The following is a 21,648-nucleotide window of genomic DNA, read 5'->3' on the forward strand; positions in this document are numbered from 1 at the left end:
AAAAAAATGTCGTGAATTCTGCATTTGAAACTGGACAACAATTAAAGCACACATTTTTGTTAATTTGATGCATTTATATGCACACACACACACCCACATTTCCTTAAAACCCTACAACCCTTCAACTCATACCAACCCTAAAATTGCCCCCCTGGCACCCCAAAGCCTATACCTACCCTGAACCCTAAAATTAACCCAAAACCCATACCCACACTGAACCCCAAAATTACTCCTGGCACCCTAAAACCCATTACCACCCTGAACTCTGAAATTACCCCCTGACACCCCAAAACCCATACCCACCCTGAACCCTAAAATTACCCCTGGCACCCCAAAACCCATACGCACCTGAACCCTAAAATTACCCCTGGCACCCCAAAACCCATACCCGCAGTGATCCCTAAAATTACACCCTTGCCCCCCAAACCCATACTCACCCTGAATCTTAAAATTACCACTAGCACACCAAAACACATACCCACGCTGAACCCTAAAATGAACCCCCTCACACCCTAAAACCCATACCCGCCCTGAACCCTAAAATTACACCTGGTACCCCAAAACCCATACCCATCCTGATCCCTAAAATTACCCCCCCCCCCCCCAGGCACCCCAAAACCCTTACCCACCCCACACCCTAAAATTACCCCCTGGGACCCCTAAACCCATTACTACCCTGAACCCTAAAATCACCCCCCTGGAGCCCCAAAACCCATACCCGCCCTGAACCCTAAAATTAATCCCATGGCACCCCAAAACCCACACCCACCCTGAACCTTAAAATTACCCCTGGCACACCAAAACCCATACCCATGCTGAACCATAAATCCCCCCGGCATCCCATAACTCATACCAACCCTGAACCATAATTCCCCCCTGAAACCCCATAACCCATTCCCACCCTAAACCCTAAAATTGCCCCCTGACACCCCAAAACCCACACCTGCCCTGAACCCTAAAATTACCCCTGGCACACCAAAACACATACCCACGCTGAACCCTAAAATGTTCCCTGGCACCCCATAACCCATACCCACCCTGAACCCTAAAATAGCCCCCTGACATCCCAAAACCCACACCTGCCCTGAACCCTAAAATTACCCCTGGCACACCAAAACACATACCCACGCTGAACCCTAAAATGTCCCCTGGCACCCCAAAACCCATACTCACCTTGAACCCTAAAATTGCCCCCTGGAACCCCAATACCCATACCCGCTCAGAACCCTAAAATTACCCCCTGGCACCCCAATCCGTAACCCACCCTGAACCATAAAATTACTCACTGGCACCCTAAAACCCACACCCACCCTGAACTCTAAAATTACCCACTACCACCACAAAAAAAAAATGAACACTACAAACTTACACTACATTTGCATATTTGGAGGGGACTGTCCTCTTTGACGTTTCTATGTATGTAAGTCAAGAACAACATTCAAAGTAACCTAGACATGCAGGCAGTAGGTAATGCTGTACTGAAAAATGCATTAAAGTTACTGGGACTTACATAAATAAAAAACTGCTGCCTGCTCCTCTGATACTATACTGTGGAGGCTGGCTGATCAGCAGCACTGTGTCCTGGCATCCAGTCCCTCGAAGGTCTCAGAGTAGATAGGTGGGGGTCAAATGGCTCCTGGATTCTCCTTGCCTGGGCCTCCTCTGCTTCTTCCCTGGTGCCCTTGGATGCGAAAATAGAAAGATCCATGGGCCTCATTTATGAAAAGTGACGCATCGCTGCGTGAAAACAGCGATGCGTCACTTTTCAGTGCGCACTCCTTGCGACACCAATGCTGCGTCATATTTAATGTATGACGCATCATGTCGCAAGGACTTACAGATACGTCAGTATTTCTGACGCATCTGTAAGCGCAAAAGTGACGCATTGCTGGAGTGTGTCACAAAAGTGACGCATCTCCAGCAATGCGTCCTTTCACATGGGGAGAGCCCCATGTGAAAGGGCTTGCATCAGTTTTACGCCTGCTGTGAGGCAGGCGCAAGATTTTGACGCAACCGCATTCTAAAAGTGACGCAGTGAAATCTCATAGATTTCACTGCATCACTATTACGAGGCTTTTTGCGGGGGAACGCCCCCTCTGCATACATTATACCTGACGCAGGTATAATGTGGCGCAGGGGTTTAAAAAGTGACGCATCTACCTAGATGCGTCACTTTTTAAATATGGCGCAACAAGGCGCATGTTTTACGCCGCAGATGCGTCACAAAAAGTGACGCATCCGCAGCGCAAAACTGACGCAAGGCCTCATAAATGAGGCCCCATGGCCCTGTTCACCATTTATCTGGTGAGCAGCGCCTTGGATGTGAATTCCATCCAAGTACACAGACAGCAGGGGCAAAGGGATGGCCAGTGCATGTGATGCTTTTCCTTTGTAAATTAATTCCTGTTGGCGTCATATCCCAGGGGTTGCTGTCTGCGCACTTGTATGAAATACACATCTATACAAGTGCACAGACAGCACCCCATGGGCTATGACGCCAGCAGAAATTCCTTTACAAAGGAAAAGCATCACCTTAACTGGCCAGCCCTTTCCCCCTGCTGTGCACTTCACACCCCATGCTCACAAGCGATCAAGTGCTTAGGTGAAATCCCTGCCTTCAGGCAAGGATTTCACCTCGCGGCGCCACCGTAAAGGAAAACAAGAGGTGGGGGCAGGAGGTCACTCACTGAAGCAGAGGCTGGCTGGCTCGGGCTGCTGGGCCTCTCAGAAAGCATTAAAAAAATCATTCTCCGATCGGATGCTATCTTGCACCATTTCAGTGCGTGTAATCTTAGCCCGGGCAGAGGAGGCGACGGGGGGGGGGGGGCTGAAGCCCGGTGAGCCCAATGGGTGTTGCGCGCCTGGTTATGTGTTGGACTGGACAGTGATTGGTGCAGACTGATGGAGGGGGTTGTCCTTCCGGGGTCCTGCCAGTTTAAAGTTTTATTGGCTGCTGTTTTTGTCAGTAAAGATAAGAGAAGCATAATCAGAGCCTCCGTGGACTGACATAGAATTGATTTAATAGCCGAAGAAAATAAACTGCTAAAACTATTCGAATCATTCTCTGCGTTTTTAGAACATTTACTGATACTCTCCATTATTTGAGACCAAAATCAGGTAACTTTATTTACAGGCACTTTTTTTATGCACACGTAAATACAGTAATTACATTCCCTCGAAGTGAGTGTTCTTGTGCCACAACTAATCCAGTATTCGGAATATATGCATAACTATATTCTATTCGCCGTGGCAAAACGGAGGCGCTTTATGATAGGCGAAGCCGGTGTTGTTGGTATGCTCATTGGCTGAAGGTTTCTGCTGTTGGCCTCCGAGCATGTATAGAGGTTTAGGATTAGATACGAGGCACACACCCGCATTTACGTGTTGTGCAAACAGGGGATACAGTCCCTGATGGGCGGGGTAGTGGAACGTCATGAAAATTAATATGCGCATGCGCACTATTAGTGCGCATGCGCACAAGGACGGGGGTTACACTGCTCGATGGGGTACAGTGGATGATAGTACACCGGCGTCTCAGACATCCTCGGCGGCTCCGCGTCTGCCTGCACGCTTCCCATGAAGGACAGGGGCGCGTGCCTTGAGGTAGGAGGCGCACCCTCTGCGCCGTGCATGCCTGGGGGTCCCCCGCGCCCTCTGCCTGGGGTGGAGGTGGGAGCAGTGAAGCTGCAGAGATGGGAGAGGCTTTGTTTCCACCCAGAGCCTCAGATGCTCGTGGTCCACGGGTGCGAGCTGGGCAGATGTGCTGGCAGCAGGGGGCCAGGCTTTCTGCACCTGGCAGCGGTGGGCGAGCCAATGGTGTGGCAGGGTTCGGAGACCCATGCACAAGCCGACCCCAGAACATGTTTGCACCTACATCGTGTAAAAAATGTCCTATAAAATATGATAAAAGACCGGTAAAATGTTAAAGCGTGTAATTCTTTAACACGCGGAAGCGTCTGGGATTAGTACATCTGACTGCACCAGGGCACTGAGCGGTATTTATGACCAGTGACACTCTTTATAGGTGACCAACTTAAAACATATCCATGCCCCTACCATGACCATGACATTAGTGAATTAGGAGCTAAGTCAGTTGTCCATTTAAATCAGAAACAAGACAGATGTTTGTACAGCAGGCAGGACCAATATTAACTTGCTTCTGGCTGAGTCTAATCTGAGGTGGCCCAGAGGGAAGGAGAACGAAGGGGTGGAATGATTCGCCTGTAGCTTGCTGGTGGTTCGACATATTGCAAGCTTCCTTCCAGCACATTTTGTGTATCTTATGTAGGGTTCCCGGTTTTATGGTGTTTATTTTTTTAACATTTCCGTCTGTATTCATCCATATTTTTTTTGCCATTTGATCTCTATTTATCCATATTTATTTTGGGTTTTGTGTTCAAATGAAGTTGTAAAACTGTACATTTCCATATTTACTTAACTGATCGACGCACACTCATACTTTCATGTCTGTCATGTTTTAGCTATTTAAGTTGCCAAATTTTACATAAAAATACACCCACTGATACATATTATCATTATACCACAAATGCATGGTCACGTATGCCGTTATTTAAAGACATTTCATCCTTGTTTTTTCATTTCCCATTCTGTCAGCTGTCAGCTGTTGGGCTATAATACATGAAAGTCAGCACAGAGGTTCACTTGAAGGAGCACCATTTTCTGTATTTATCCACATTAAAAAATAAAAGCAGACAGAAAATATATGGATTTCTGTCTGTATTTATCTGTAAAAATCTGTAAAAACGGAAAACAGGAGCCTTAATCTTATGTTGTCGTCATTCGTGTAGGGCATCTTCAATGACCATTATTAATGCAGAAGTTTCTTAATCGGGCCCTCCAAGGTGCGTTGTATATGGTTGTGCATGCTTAGTAGGCTTGGGCAGAGTTCCTGGAGTTCTGCTACACGTAACTCTGTGAAGTGCTGAAAAAACTCCACCGTGCTCCGCGGAGTTCTGCAAGCGGTGGAGTGCAGTAAGTCACGCTGTTCGCGCTGATTTTTAGCACCAGGAGTTTGTCCTGCCCCGTAAAATCAGCGCAACAGCAGAACGCACAGCACAAGAGGGCACTGCGTCTTTCTGCTGCTCGAGTAGATGTTTGACTCGACGCTTGCGGCTGGTTTCTCAACCAACAGCGACCACCTTCATTGTGATACCTCGCTGGAAGGTGGTCTAGCGTATGATTTTTCTTGCTCCCCAAACTAATGTTGGCGAGACGCACAAGAGGAAAAACTTTGCACTGCACCGCTTTGTGGAGTATTTCAGAACGCAGTGCAGAGAGCGCAGTGGACAAAACTCTGCGAACTACACTGGCAGAGCGTAATTCATCTCCCTCCCTAATGTTTAGTAGATATTTGTTAAGTAAAAGAAGTTTGATTTCTGGCAGTGTGTTAGGTGTATGGATGGGTGTGTAAAGGTCTTTTTCGTTGATCTGGGTCTTCGCTTGCCCATTGCCTGGTCTGTGCAGATAGTTTTCTAGGAAGCATTCTAGCTAGGTAAACGGCTATTGTGGGATGATTTGTGGGTGAGTGTATAGTATGCTTAATCACATGAGTGCTGGGGACGAGCTGAGTTCGTCACGGCCATTGGAAAGTTCGCACGTGGGGGTAATTACCCCGCTGTGCTGAACGTTCAAAAAACGGGTGCGGCCGAGACGAGCTCAGCTCTGCTGCGCCTCATGACAAGCTGAGCTCGGCACCAGCATGGAGGTTCCGCGCGCGGCCCCCATCCCCCCGCACAGCGGGGGGGAAACACCCCGCAGTGAAGGGGTATAAGCGAACATCTGAGTCTTTCCAAGATGTATGGGACTGCGGTGACAGGGATTGCAGGTGAGCTTGTAGCACCTTGTAAGTATGTGGGTTTGATGCCATCTTGTATGTATGAGGATGTCATGGGCTCAATGTCATTTCTTCTGATTGAAAAAGGTGAATTATAAATGTTGGAACGGTGTTCTGTATGAATTATTGAGTGAAAGTGGTGCATGTTTTTGAGGTCTGAAAAAATCAGCTACAGGGAGTAATTGGACTGTGTTGGTTCGGTCCACTGTCCTCTCTTGAGAGTGCATACCCTGGGGGATAAGTGTTGCTCTGAGCACTATGGTAGCCAACTACATGGCTTTTACATGCTGTATTGGATGTATGCAAGGTGGTCTGTCTAACCGGGCGGACGGCGGCGCTCTTTTTATTAGATCTGAGCGCCGCATTCGATACTGTGTCCCACCATGTTTTAATTCAGCGCCTAGAGGAAGTTGGAGTAGCAGGGACTACTTTTCAGTGGTTCCGCTCTTTCCTCTCTGATCGATCCTTTAAGGTGGCTATACCACCCTGCCAGTCCACCTTCCATCCTTTGGACCTGGGGGTTCCACAGGGCTCCTAATGAGCCTGACCTTGTTCAAACCTCTACGTGAAACCGCTAGCTGCGATCGTCAAACAGTGGGGTTTGATGATGACCTCGTATGCAGACGATATGCAGCTGGCGGTGACACTGAGTGGAGACCCTGAAGTGGATGCCCCCAGATTCCGAGCAGGACTTGTGGCAGTAGCAAATTGGTTAAGAACCAATTGCTTACAACTGAACGCCAAAAAAACCGAAGTCATGGTTTTGGGGAAACATGCGGAGCTTTGGGGAGATCAGTGGTGGCCTCCAGAATTGGGCGTCACTCCGGTCCCAGCTTCCGAAGTAAAGAACTTAGGGGTCTGGCTGGATCCGGCGCTTACCTTTACGGGCCATACGAAGAAGGTTGCAGCCACCTGCTACGGCATCCTGCGAGGCTTAAGACCGATCCTTAAGTTTTTTGATCCCTCCACCCGGTAGCTCGTGGTCCAGGCCTCGGTTTTATCTCGGCTGGACTACGGTAGCGTGCTGCTGCTGGGGATAAACCAGGCTGAGGCATCTAGGCTTCAAAGGGTACAGAATGCTGCGGCGCGGGCCATTGTTGGCCTTCCCAGGCATTGCTCTGTTTCCAGCACTATTTCCGCCCTTCACTGGCTGCCGGTCAGGCAAAGAATTAAGTTTAAGTCGCTTTGTTTGGTCTTTAAAATCATGAGGCTCTCCTCGCCGCCTGCACTTGCTAACTTGCTCATCACCTATGTTCCTTCAAGATCCTTGAGATCGGAGGCTCTTCATCTCGCGGTCTGCCCCCGTTTTAAACTCAGGGAACAAACAAGTGTGCCTCTCACTATTTGATAGAAGCCAAAAATCAGGGCGTTTGAAGACGCTATTTGTCGTATTCAACACGGTATTTTTATTTTTACCATTAACTTAATAATTTGTCAAAAGTTTGTCGCAGACAACATATGATCAGCAGAAAAGAACTGTAAAACACGACAGTTTTTACACAACGTTTGTATCAATCATTGCAACACATTGTCAAACTTAAACATAGACCTGAATGCGGTCAACAGATAGAGACATAAAACATGTATAACAAAGTACAGAGTGCAACACATAATATTTGTATCAGTGCAAAATTTGGTTAAAGCAAAAGCATGGTGAATGAGAGAAAGGATTAGAAAAGATTAGAAAAAGGAACGCGAGTGAATTCAAAACTCAATATTATCATCAGCAATAGCTTGGGTTTAAATTGTCCTTTTCTAATTCGCCGACGCGTTTCGAATCCGGAAATTCCGGAGTCTGCACCCGCAACCCCAGACTGGAACCTGCTTCCCTTAAAAAGCGGTATGTCAATATGAATGTCACAATACAAGGAGAGTCGTCCTCACGTCAATACATGACACTAAAACCTCCCCCTTTGCTTAAATTTACAGATAGATAAACTTTGCCCTGATGAGAATCCCGACAGTTAATTTCCGGATTCGAAACGCGTCGGCGAATTAGAAAAGGACAATTTAAACCCAAGCTATTGCTGATGATAATATTGAGTTTTGAATTCACTCGCGTTCCTTTTTCTAATCTTTTCTAATCCTTTCTCTCATTCACCATGCTTTTGCTTTAACCAAATTTTGCACTGATACAAATATTATGTGTTGCACTCTGTACTTTGTTATACATGTTTTATGTCTCTATCTGTTGACCGCATTCAGGTCTATGTTTAAGTTTGACAATGTGTTGCAATGATTGATACAAACGTTGTGTAAAAACTGTCGTGTTTTACAGTTCTTTTCTGCTGATCATATGTTGTCTGCGACAAACTTTTGACAAATTATTAAGTTAATGGTAAAAATAAAAATACCGTGTTGAATACGACAAATAGCGTCTTCAAACGCCCTGATTTTTGGCTTCTATCAAATAGTGAGAGGCACACTTGTTTGTTCCCTAAATTTAGGCCCAGCCTTCTCACTTGTCCCCTAAGGGCCAAGCTCCCCTTGTTCTACCCGTTTTAAACTCAGCAGGATGGGTGGCCGCTCCTACCGAGTGCTTGCCGCTGGTTTGTGGAACTCACTCCCGGTGCACATTCGAGCTCTGAATAATCTGTCCGCCTTTAGGCGTGCCATCAAAACTTTCCTGTTTTCTGTAATTGGTTAGCCGTCTTTTTTTCCTCTTCCTGCGTGTTATGTTTTAGTACTTGTTCAAGCGCCAGGACGCCCCTTTGCTGGGGCAGCTGTGCGCTGTATAAATAATATTAACATAACATATGTTCTGTTGAAAAATGTGTGTGTGGCTATCTATGCCTTATCAGTCTTACTGGTTGGTGACAGGCTTTGGGCTTCTTGCTGCTATAGGCATCTAACTAGAAGCTGTGTAGGTTTACCCTACAAGAATATAATCAAGTAGGCGGAAGAATAATGTGCTGAAGGTATGCATTATTTTTAAGGTAGCATAATACCAAGTGAAATTACTTCAAGAATGAAATAACAGTTCCAGCAGCAATCGCAGCTTGTGAGATGTGTAGAAGCTATGCCACTTTTTGAAGTCACGGCTACACCTCCTAAAGGCATGTTTGCTTCTGCGCCCACATCCATATTACCAAATTACCGAGACATGAACCTGAAGAGCTATCAAAACTGGCCACTTGAGCAGACCCTAAACAGTAAAGAGCCGAATGTCATCTAATCTTCATACACCGAAATACCAGAAACCTCGTGTGACAGGAAGCCTGAGAGATGCCTAGTGGAGAACTGGGAACTACTCAACGATCCCTGTGCCGTGCCACCGGGCCAAGCTTTTAGTGCCTCCGGAAGTGTTGCGAGTTTGAGGACTCAAAACAATGTATCTTCCAGATAGGTGCACAGCAGCTGTGGTGTGAATGTCCAGCCAGTTATCAAAAATAAATAGCTGTTTATATAATATATTAAAAGGTGGCATTCATAGCGATAAATGTGCTTCACAATTGCAGTTTTGATTACGAAGGAGGCACTGACTTGTGCAAAAAGCATTTTCAATGCAATAGGTCTCGCATTAGTTAAATGTCGAGCTATTTCTTTGCAAATGTAAAAGAAATGCGACGTCCGCCTGCATTTGTTTTTTTATTTATTGACTTTCGTAGCAATGGTGGCACACCACGCTTTCGCTTTAAAGCTAAACCGCGATGTGCCGCCATTGCTACAAAAGTCAATAAATAGGAAAAAAAAGTTGTGCGGCTGCCCTTTTTTCAGTTTATTTAATGTTGTAGCAATCACGTCATTCCACACTTTCGTTTTAGTATAAAAGTAAATAAATGGAAAAATGCTGCGTCCGCCTGCCTTTGTTTTATTTATTTCTTGATTTTTGTAGCAATGGCAGCACACTGCGCTTAGCTTTAGATGTTGAAAGCAAAAGTGCGGCGTGCTGCCATTGCCACATACGTCAATACGATGTCGTGCAGGAGGGTGGGGCATGCCGCAGGAAGGAAAGCAGCAATGACGGGAGGAAAGCGGTGCGAGTGAGGAGGCAACAGATGGCCAGAGATGCCCAAACAAAAAAAAACACACCTAGTGTTGTCCACTGGGAGGGCACCAAGCACACAAAGGTGGTAGAGATGGACAGTACTGACCAACCAGAGTAAAGGAATTTAGAAAGACAGGCCAACTAACCAACCAGAAGCGCTAGGCGTGTTGAATGTCCATATCCTGAATACAGCATGTTTCGAAGAGACAGAGCAAGCGCTGCCTAGGTGAGACCTAAAAATGGTCCACCCCCTAAATTTTCCAGCGAATGGTACTGACATTTGGGGGGATGGGGAAGTTATGGATTCTCCCAGGATAGTGTTGGGAGTGGTGTGCAAATTGGAGCACAGTTTAGGGTAATCTCCATAGAGCTGTAACAGTGTAGGCATTCAGAAACATTAGGAATGCATTTTCCTCACATGTCTGCAATTTTAAAGTCACCCTTGAATGAACCAGGCTTAAGGGGCAAAGTATGTCCTGCTCTTACAAGTGTAACGGTAAATAAACAGTGTTGGAGCAGGTGTTGCATGTATTCCAGGGGACATATTAAACATACGGTGCACTTTCTCTGGGCTACGGCACATCTTCAAATAGGTCCTCTGTACGCAAACAGGGAGAGTGCTTCGTATTACTGTGAATGCGCTGCCCCCAGGGCAGCCGCGAACGCGTGCTGCTCTTGGGGCCACGCATTCAAGTGAAATACGGAGTGGCTGCTTCAAAGCCGCTTCGTATTTCACGGTGAAGGCAACAACCCATCTGCACTTTTAAGAGGGACTCTTCTGTCTGGTGCTCTTCAACAGAATGCTCAACTTTTCAACTTTGTAAGTTCCACTTCTCGAAGCTCTTCCTGACTCTCACTTTACAATGTCTGCTATCCTTGTCCAACAGCTGGAACAAATGTGCATGTGCCAACAGGACAAGCATAGATGACCTTAGCGAATAATGTACCTCTGAAAAAACAGGATCTAATGTAGGGCTAAGAAAAAGAAATATGTGTAACCTGTTGGACATTGCAATCCTTGAGGAGGCGCACAGAAGCATTCTGAATACATTCTTTCAGACAATGTTCTTTTATTAAAATATATAATGGGAAATGTTGGAGATATTTAATCATACGACTCACAAACTCATTATCAATCAATCAAACAAAATTTGTCTAGCGCAGCTCTCTTACCCCCTAGGGTATCTGGGTGCTGTGTCTCCATCGAAGAGCCAGGTCTTGAGGCTCTGACAGCGAGGGGGCCGTACGAAGCTGGATGGGAAGGTCGTTCCAGGTCTTGGCTGAGACATAGGAGAAGGAGCGGCCACCGCTGGGTCTGCAACAGATGCGGGGGGTGTTAGGGCGAATGAAGAGGAGCTCAGGTGTCTAGAGGGCTGGTGGAAGTTCAGTTGGTGGTTGATGTCGGCAGGTCCTAGGTTGAGGAGGGCATTGAAGGCATGCATGAAGATCTTAAACAGGCATCTATTCTGGATGGGGAGACAGTGGATGGGTTTCAGGTGGGGGTGATGTGGGTTTGTTTGGGGAGATGCAGTGTTCTCTATGGTCTGGAGTCTTCTGAGGAGCCTGGTGGAGATTCTAGTGTAGAGGGAACTGCCATAGTCGAGGCGGCTGGTGACGAGGTCCTGTGTGATTGTCTTTCTGGTGTTGGTTGGGATCCATCTGAAGATTCTGCAGAGCATGCGGAGTATGTGAAAGCAGGAGGAGACGACAGCCTTGACTTGTCGTTTCAAGGTCAGTTGGTTGTCCAGGATGATGCCGAGGTTGCATGTATGTTCAATCGGTGTGGGTGTAGGTCCAAGTTCTGCAGTCCACCGGCAGTGGTCCCATGTGGAGGTGGTCTTTCCGAAGATCAGTACTTCAGTTTTGTCGGAGTTCAGTTGGAGGCAGTTGTCTGTATCCATTTGGCTACGTTGGTCATTGCGTTGCAGAAGTTGGTTATGCATTGGAGGGGTACACGGTGAGGAAGCGGATCTGTTCCATAGGAGATAATGTGTAGTCAATGTGATCTGACGACGTCTGCGTGGGGGTCATGTAGATGTTGAACTGGGTGGGGCTGAGGGGTGATTGTTGTGGTGCACCGTATTTGATGTCTTTGGGTGCAGTGGTGAGGTAAGACAGGTGGATGCTCTGTGTGCATCCTGTAAGGAAGGAGGCTATCCACTTGAGGGCGTCTTTCTGTAAGCCTATGTTGTGGATTCTGTTGATAAGGGTGTAGTGGGAGACTGTCAAAAGCTGTGGAGAGGTCAAGGAGGATAAGGGCCACAGTTTCTTCATGGTCGCGGAGTGTTCTGAGGTCGTCTATGGTGGCAATCAACTCATTCTCAGTGCTGTGGATGGCACAGATCCTGATCGTGAGGTGTCCACTAGGTTCTTTTGTTCCAGGAATTCAGAGAGCTGCTGATTGATGGCTTTCTTGAGTACGTTGGCTGGGTAGGTGAGCAGGTAGATCAGACAATAATTTTTTAGATCGCTGGGGTCAGCGTAGGCTTTCTTTAGGATGGGTCTGAAGTCTGTGTGTTTCTATTGGTCTGGGAAGATTGCTGTGGAGATGGAGGTGCTGAGGATGCTGGTGAGTTGCTTGCTGATTGAGTTCATTGTGAGTTTGTGGAGGTGGTGGAGAAAGGGGTCGTTGGGCGCCCCGGAGTGGATGGAAAACATATTGCCTTAGGTGGTCGGGTGGTGAGTGGAGACCAAGTGGTAATTATTTGGCTGATGTTCACTAGTTGGTTGAGGTTGTTGGGGTAGAGGGTGGTAGATTGGTGGGTGAAATAGTTGTAGATGTTGGCGATCTTGCTGTGGAAGTAGTCTGAGAGGGTGTTACAGAGTTCTTGGGAGCTGTGGACGGTGTTCGCTGTGGCTTTCCGGTTGGAGAAGTCTTTGACTCTTTTGAAGAGTTCTTTTTTGTGGTTGGCAGGGGAGTCGATGCTGGTGGTGATGGCTGCTTTCTTGGCTTCTTTGATGAGTGAGTGATAGCTGTTAATGGCTGTTTTGTGAGCTTCTCTGTCGGCGGGGTTCTTTGTGGTGCGCCAGCATTTCTCGAGTTGGTGGCAGTTATGCTTGGTGGTCCTGATTTCTGGGATGTACCACCTTGCATGTTTGGAGGTCTTGTTTGATTTTGTAGGTTTCAGTGAGGTGAATCTGTCAGTGCTGTCGGTGATCCAGGCAGCGAAGCTATGGGCAGCCTGATCGAGGTCTGTTGAGGCCTCAGGTTGGGAGGTGGCGAGGGCCTCTGAGTTTCGGAGCCCTTGCTCCAGCTGCTGTGGAAGGAGATCTGACACCTGTTGATGGTGTTCTGGGCATTGGTGATAGTGAAGTGTATGATGGTGTAGTCAGTCCAGGTGAGTTCTGTGGTGTGGCTGAATTTGATTCTGTTGCTGGAGGTGAAAATGTGGTTGAGTGTGTGCACGACTTTGTGTGTGGGTTTGGTGACCAGTTGAGTGAGGCCAATGTTATTAAGCTTCTCCAGGAGGGTGATCGAGTTGGTGTCATCGACGTGGAAGTTGAGGTTTCCGAGTAGGACATAGTGGTGAAAGTCGATTGGTAGTGTACAATGAGGTTGGGGATGGCCTCGTAGAATATTGCTTGAGGTCCCAGGGGTCTGTAGGTGAGGGTGCTCCTTATTGTGGTCTTTGCATCATGTAGCCTAATGGAGTGCGTGGTGAAGTCGGGGTTCGTAGTGGGGTTGCTTCACATTTCGGTGATGAAGGACTCAACCATGGAAAGGGTGGTGATGATGTCCTGGATTTCTGTGGCATGTTTGCAGAATTAGCGGGCATTGAGCTGGATGTGGGGTGTTCTTGGACTTGTGGTCAGGTGTGGTGTGGAATCTTTCGTAGGCTGTTTTGCAGGAGAAGTGGCAGTGTCGGCAGCTAAAAGAGACCTTTTGTGTATCATGGGGAAGAGGAGACACAATTGTTGTATTGGCGTGTACTGTCTGATGGGGAGGGCCAGGGGTCCTGGTGCTGGGCGTTGTCCAACAGTCACTGATTTCTGTTTGTTTCTTCCCTATACATAGTGCATCCATTAACCTTTTTTTAGAAGTTTAGTAGAAATGTGATGCCTAAAATATTTGGACCTCATTCCACACTGTGGAAGTAAACGAAACACCATTCTATCTATTTTGAGAGTAAACTACTTCACTGACCATACCATGGTGTAAGTCCTGGAAGACGCTAAAAATGTCTCTAGCCAGACTTAAATATGGAAGTTAGTAGTTATGAGGAAACTGTTGAAATCCTTCTGCTTTTTGTGTTTGAATTCTGAGAGAAAATTGGAAAGTAGCTCAACCGATGGAATTTGTCTCAAACTAAGCATGGTAAGTGGAGAGCGCGAATAGGAGACCTCGAAGCGCGGAAACAATATGTACATTAATATATCATGGCTGCCTCTGTGGCTCTAAACTGTGACTTGTATACTAAACACCATGCATTCTGTGGAAGCCTCTAGCTTCCTGGCTAGTATTTATTTGAGATGTTTTGGCATTTCCTTTACTTAAAAACACCCATATTGGTCTTCATTTAAGGAGGGCATATGCGTTTGCGAACATAACAATATCTGTTGAGTTGTTACTTGTTTGACACACAATTTCTATTTTGTAATCAATGCATTTATTTTACACATGTAACAAAAGCAAATACATTTTTAAGATAAAAAGTTTGAATGTTCATTTATTCTTTTCTTTTTTATTGTGTGCAAATGGCTTTACACCAAGGTCAGAAGTGAAGGAAGTTCCGGAGCGTCTGTGCTTTGAAGTACTACAGAGGACTGATGACTTCTTCAAAGGTGAGCACACTATATTTATCCCATATTGTTTTAGAGTAGATAGCTGACCAGCTCCCCTCATTCTCCTTCTTTCGATGTCCAAGGCTAAGTCCCACTATTGCCTCCGGGTAGCCATGTGCTATATAAATACCACTCCATTTCAAATACCACTATTGCTACTCTGCAGCGGTCCCTGAATCTGCTTTTTAGTGTTGAGGGCTTTAGCAAGAAGGCCTCACACTTACCCTCTGGTGTTAGGATATATTTCTGCAGTTTTGCAAAGTATGAGCAAAGCATACCAGGAGTCGGAGGGCTTTACATAAAAGAACTAAGGGCCCGATTTATATGTTGGCAGTAAGCATACTCTGTCGCTGTTGCATAACGTCAACATAATGGTCCGCCTGCTGATTTTAGATATGGACAGAACTTTGGTTTAATAATGGCGGAGTCTACTCGGTCTCCTCCGTGTTTAAGCCCCTCGGACGCCTCCGTGACGGTGAGTTCTGGCAATGCTTTAAGAAATGACTGCCTGTGTGGCGGTCAGTCCTACGTCCGCCAGTGCGATGGAGTAATTTACTCTGTTACCCTGAAGGAGAAATGGGCCATTTATCCCAATATAAATCCTGCCCTAAGTCTTCCATGAAAATGCAGAAAACTTACATTTGGTCTTAAAGGGATAACTCGCAGGGAAATGCTGGTACAACAAAAATGCAAACGTGAATAGGCATATAAAGATAGAGGCAACTAGTTATACAGGGAACTCTTTACAAAGCAGTCAGTCACACTGACACAAATATCATGCGGTGCACAAATACAGATGGACAGGTATGCAAATGTGCAGCAATTTGCAAAGAAGTGGCGGGATACCCTCCCGGGTGAGTTGTGCGCTACACAAATACACATAATATTACTGTTGGCAGTGGAGGCCATTGGAAGAGCTTCAGTAGCATCAGAGGAATCTAAAGCTGTGAGATAGAAGGACAGAAGGCGGCGATGGAGTACAGGGATTGGCATCTGAGAGCCTGGAAGGATGAAATGACCCAGAGAGACAGATGGAGAGACTTTCAATTCTTTGGATCAAGCCCGAGAATGGCCTGGCCTGGTGTCTGCTGTTTTATGAAGACTGACGTCTCTAGCAGAACAAACTCGGTACCACAAAGAGACCTTTTTTCATATGTTCAGTGTGATCTGAGGAATGCAATTAGAAAAATAATGTCTCTGAAAAAGTATGCCAAAATACATTTTAATAGTTGTATCGCCAAACAACATGACGCCTACGAATTCCTTGGCATACCCAAATGGTGTTTGTCAACTCACTCACACACTCACTCACTCTCTCACTCTCTCACACTCACTCTCTCACACTCACTCTCTCACACTCACTCTCTCACACTCACGCTCTCACACTCACTCTCACTCTCTCACACTCACTCTCACACATTCACTCTCTCACATTCACTCTCTCACATTCACTCTCTCACATTCACTCTCTCACATTCACTCTCTCACATTCACTCTCTCACATTCACTCTCTCACATTCACTCTCTCACATTCACTCTCACATTCACTCTCTCACATTCACTCTCTCACATTCACTCTCTCGCACACTCTCTCGCACACTCTCTCGCACACTCTCTCGCACACTCTCTCGCTCCGCACACTCTCTCGCTCCACACACTCACTCTCTCCACACACTCACACTCTCCACACACTCACTCTCTCCACACACTCACTCTCTCCACACACTCACTCTCTCCACACACTCACTCTCTCCACACATTCACTCTCTCACACTCACTCAAACTGAATTGAGCTGCATGTACGACTGTCTCAGTGGACCGCTTGCTGACTAATGTGGAGTGTACTTACTATTCTTACTCCACGTGTGCCTCCCTACTCGGGTAGGTTGTAAAGTGCACTGATGCAAATATAACTGCAATTTTAGGTTTTTGATGCACTTGCTTGAATATACGGGGACTGCTCCAGCAGCACTAAGGTCCTCGCAGATGTTGTGTTTGTATGGGTTCACCAGCACTCACACTCCACTCTCCCTCACACTCCACTCTCCCACACACAAATACTCCCCCAAACACACACATCGCTAAAACGTCCCGTCCACATCCAGTGCACCTCATAACACGCTCTATGTGGAGTTCCAGGAGTGTCCTCTCTCTGAGCAGCAGTTGATCCAGAACACCACAGCCCATCCCTTTATGTGGGGTAAGGATACAACGCTTCTCCTGCGCTCCAATAGTTGCCCTGGCATATACAGCTTGTGTTTTATAATGTAATTTCCTTTGCCTTGTGTCCAGGGCAGCTATAGAGCTGTTGGCGCCGTCCGATTCCCTCATGACCACCAGGCAAAATCTCTCCATAGCCCCTCTCATACATGCATTTAATTTCATATAAAGCACTCGTAAAAGCTGACTCCACTAATAAGAATGTATATCTACCCAGCAACATTAGGAATAAATAATGAAAGACTGGAGAAAACCAAACCGTCTTAACCTATTTTATGCAGTTTGCACGCAGCTTTGATGACAGTTCATAACAGTCACTGTTCTATATGAGAGATGTATCTTATGTACTGAGGTAACAAAAGGATCTCCTTGACAAAAGCAATAATCTACTCCGCTATCCACATAAAATACAGATCTGTGATCTGCACTGTAGTGGAAGAGGTGTGGCGCAGCGCCCAGGTTGTCTGACTCCGGACCACAGAGTTCACAGATCGATCCCCGGCGGCAGGTTAGCCCAGCACCATGTGACTCTGGGTAATTGCTCGCTTAATGTTCCCGACGGCCCCCAGCGCCCGGACACCTCTCCGGAGGTAGCTGTGCGCTTTACAAATGCTGGCATTTACAGTTACATTTACGGTACACGTTCTTTGCAGCAGGCATATTAACCCTAAGCGCTACTTTACAGCAAGTCAAAATTGCCCCTAGACAAAACTCTGGTCTCTCTCTCTCAAGCAGGGACATTAATCACAAGAGTTATTCTGACTTTTTTATTGCTGCCTAAAAGATGGACACATGAGGAACTCTGCTGAAGGTGTTTTTAATTCGTAAGTTATTGCTAAATACAGTGCCCCCCTCCCCCGAGGCCAGAGCTCCCTCCAACAGTGCGGCCGCACCAGTCGCGCTGTCCTAAACTCGGCCATGCTTGTGCCATAGAGCAGTCTGTTTTGTGATTCCTTATCACTTGAAATTCATAACTGGTGTCTTACTATTCTGCATCCACATCAAGGGTCCACTGCATGTTGTGTGTGTTCCAAGACTTCACAGTCTTTCAGCTGAAGGTGGTGTCACGGGTCCTACCGCGGCCATCTTGAAAACCCTGACATTGCTTCCTAGCTGCTCATCACAGGCGTCCATTCCATTTGAGCCCTGGATCCTTCGCATCTTTGTGCATCTGACAGCTAATCTTCTGCACCTGCCCCTTCTCCTCTTTGTATCTTTGTTTTTGTTTGGTTAAAAGCTGCTTTTGTTCAGCACCAAGATCTTATACTTGCCAAATCTGATTTCATCATCATACATCCTACACCTTTTACACATATAAATGTGGAATCTGTGACACTTACAACGCTGATAAAACTCCTGGTCTCTCACTTATGAAGGCATTTTATCTCTCACTCAAATTCGCACAAATATTGCCATTTAACTACACGCAGGCAAAATCTTTCCACCGCAGCTCTAGCATATTCTGTCACATTTTCCCTGCACTTAATCACCCACACACACAAGTATATGCACACACCTAGCCCCTCATCACACATACAACTCAGCTTCTCATATCTCTCTCTCACACACACACTACTTCTCACCTTAACACACATGCATTTATAACTTGCATTTCCTCTCTACACACTCTTGGCAACTCCAATGTGTCTGCACACTCACGTTGCCTAATCTATCAATACTTACACATGGTGTACACCTCCTTGCACACTGATAACCTACATCTATTATATTCACGTGCACAAACTCTCTGCTTAAACAAGCACATATATACGCATGCTGCCTCTGAACCTCATCACACACATACACATTACCTCTTTCCATTGCATACAGAACCTCTTAACTTTGCCTTGCTATTGGGCAGGCTTAGAAACTGAGCAGATTCTGCAGCCACACTCTACATCGGAATCCCAGCCCATTTTCCATGCCGACTCCAAACCCCCCAAAATGCTGTTGTTTGATTCATCCTGAACATCCTGCGAAATAGCACATCTCTCCACACTTAACAATCTCCACTGGCGCCCAGTCCAGGGAAGATGTAAGTTCAAGCTACACACCCACTCCTACAAAGTTCTCCACAACACCGGCCCAGCTTACCTCACCCACTGCCCCTAGTTCCACCAACTCGCCATACACCTTCGATCTGTGCCCGAGGCAATAGCACACCTCCCTCGCATCAAGAGGACGCTCCAACGCATACCTCACACCCGAACGACCTCCAGAAACACCTCAGAAACCCACCCAAAAGACTTCAGAAGGACCCTCAAGATATGGTTGTTCCAGACAAAACGGGCATGATCTCCTCCTCCCCCTTAGGCCTACCCTACTCACCGTCTGGATACCCTCATGGTTGATTAGCCGTGCACTACAACTTCACATACTATAACACACATGTGCCATAAGGGAGCCCTAGGGGTACTATGTCGGGACTCTTTTTTTTTTTTCCTCCTTTCCTCTTTCTGTTAAGAGCTCCTTTCTTTCTTCCTTTAGGCATTACACTTCACTACTTTCTCCTCTAATTTAGTGCCAATTTCCCTCCCACCTCTTCTTACTTAGTGTTCTTCCTAATCTCTCCTTTTTCAGTGTCAGAAATTCTTGCCTTCTTCTTCTTTTGTCAGATTCTCACCCTCCTCTGTGTCTGGTGTCCTTCTCTGCTAATGCAAGTCAATCCCCTGTTCTGTAAGTGATTCAGCTTGCCCGAAAGTAGATTCTTTATTGTCCAAATACCAATTGTCTCTCGCACCTGTGAACCTTCTCATTCAGAAAAAAACCTCCAATTTCACCTCTTCCGAATTCTGAGTTGCATTCTTTCCAAGATGCTTGGGTTTCACTGCTCCTCTCTTGTATGTGTGCCTGGGACTCTCCCTCATCTTTCTCTTCTTTTCTATCAAGGTTTCCTCCTCTTCTGCCATGGTCCTGTGAGAGAATGTCTCAGTGGAGCACAAGTCCATTGAAGAGTGAATCTACATCTTTCTCCTGGCATTACCTAGCTGGACCATCACCCGTTTCATGACCTCGAAACAACACACTGCCTCGACTTTCCTCGGAATAACATTTCTGTCTACGAGAGGCAACCTATAAGGTTTATTTGAATAAGGTAAGATGAGTCAATGAACTACTTATCTTTTGTTAACATTCAAATGAGGTTGTTTGCCCCTCCTTTTTCCTTTCTAAGCCATACTTGAAAACCAAGTGCTTTGCTCTCCAATGGCAAGATATTCAGATATTCTCCAAAAACTGCTCATTATTTTAGTGCTAAGACACCACAAGCCAGATTCACGAAGGGCCTCCGCACTCGTAGCGGAGGCCCCACAGTCATGGAGGAGTCTCTGCACTCGTGGTAGAGGCCCCACAGTCAAGGGGGAATCTCTTCAATCGTAGCAGAGGTCCACAGTCATGTGGGAGTCTCTTCACTCGTAGCAGAGGTCCACAGTCATGTCGGAGTCTCTTCACTCGTAATGGAAGCCCCACAGTCATGGGGGAGTCTCCACACTCGTGGCAGAGGCCCCGCAGTCAACGGGGATTCTCCACACTCGTGGCAGAGGCCCCGCAGTCAAGGGGGAGTCTCCACACTCGTGGCAGAGGCCCCGCAGTCAAAGGGGAGTCTCCACACTCGTAGCAGAGGCCCCTCAGTCATGGAGGAGTCTCTGCACTCGTAGTGGAGGCCCCGCAGTCAAGGGGGAGTCTCCACACTTGTGGCAGAGGCCCCACAGTCAAGGGGGAGTCTCCGCACTCATAGTGAAGGCCCCTCAGTCATGGAGGAGTCTCCGCACTCGTAGTGGAGGCCACGCAGTCAAGGGGGAGTCTCTGCACTTGTGGCAGAGGCCCCACAGTCAAGGGGGAGTCTCCGCACTCATAGTGAAGGCCCCTCAGTCATGGAGGAGTCTCCGCACTCGTAGTGGAGGCCACGCAGTCAAGGGGGAGTCTCCACACTTGTGGCAGAGGCCCCACAGTCAAGGGGGAGTCTCCGCACTCATAGTGAAGGCCCCTCAGTCATGGAGGAGTCTCCGCACTCGTAGTGGAGGCCACGCAGTCAAGGGGGAGTCTCTGCACTTGTGGCAGAGGCCCCACAGTCAAGGGGGAGTCTCCGCACTCATAGTGAAGGCCCCTCAGTCATGGAGGAGTCTCCGCACTCTTAGTGGAGGCCACGCAGTCAAGGGGGAGTCTCTGCACTTGTGGCAGAGGCCCCGCAGACAAGGGGGAGTCTCTGTACTCTTGGCAGAGGCCTCGCAGTCATGGGGGAGTCTCCGCTCTCGTGGTGGAGGCCCCGCAGTCAAGGGATAGACTTGACTGCGGGGTAGGGGGATAAAACAGATTTGATTCTGGTTGAATTTTATATGGATTTTTTCAATACTGCTCTTTCTAATCCATGGTTAAGTCTGCTTGTGTTCGCATTTGGAAACATCTAGTTGTTTTTAGCCCAGTATCAACATTATTGCCCAATCTGACAATTTTTTAAAATCATAAAATGTAAAAAATAAACCAAATCCTGATGTGTGACTACTCTCTAATCATTTCATGTCTTAGCAGTAGTTCAGAATGGACTGTTCCCATAAGGAGCCGTGCAGTACTGGTTTGCATAAGGTGGGCCTCAGTCTAGAGGGGCAACTCCAAACAACAATGAGATGAAATGCTACCCAGAGTGATTACCAGTGATTTCGATTATTTGCAAGCAGTCCTGTTGCCTTTTATTTAATTCCCTAAGTGGCCAAGGTTATACCCAGGTAGGGTCCCTGGCTGACTGTACCACAGAATCTAAGCTACACCTCACTGAAGAGGGCTATAAAAGCCAAAACCGCACTGTGGT

At 47.0% G+C, this 21,648-nt stretch overlaps 1 protein-coding gene across 4 annotated transcripts in view; it reads left to right on the plus strand.

Annotated features, from left to right (window-relative positions):
• The first annotated feature begins 3,472 nt into the window (after positions 1-3,472).
• Positions 3,473-21,648, plus strand: part of LOC147725970 (uncharacterized) — an 86,677-nt gene continuing 68,501 nt past the window's right edge. Inside the window, exons 1-3 of one of the 4 annotated variants that reach the window (XM_086960090.1) lie at positions 3,473-3,603; positions 14,554-14,624; positions 19,734-19,938. The gene's annotated coding sequence lies outside the window, so the exon portion shown is untranslated. The remainder of the gene's footprint in view (positions 3,604-14,553; positions 14,625-19,733; positions 19,939-21,648) is intronic. The other 3 variants (XM_086960091.1, XM_086960092.1, XM_086960093.1) reach the window with 3 other exon arrangements.

Source organism: Lissotriton vulgaris, chromosome 3_1 (genome assembly GCF_964263255.1).
Source record: "Lissotriton vulgaris chromosome 3_1, aLisVul1.2, whole genome shotgun sequence".
NCBI lineage: Eukaryota > Metazoa > Chordata > Amphibia > Caudata > Salamandridae > Lissotriton > Lissotriton vulgaris.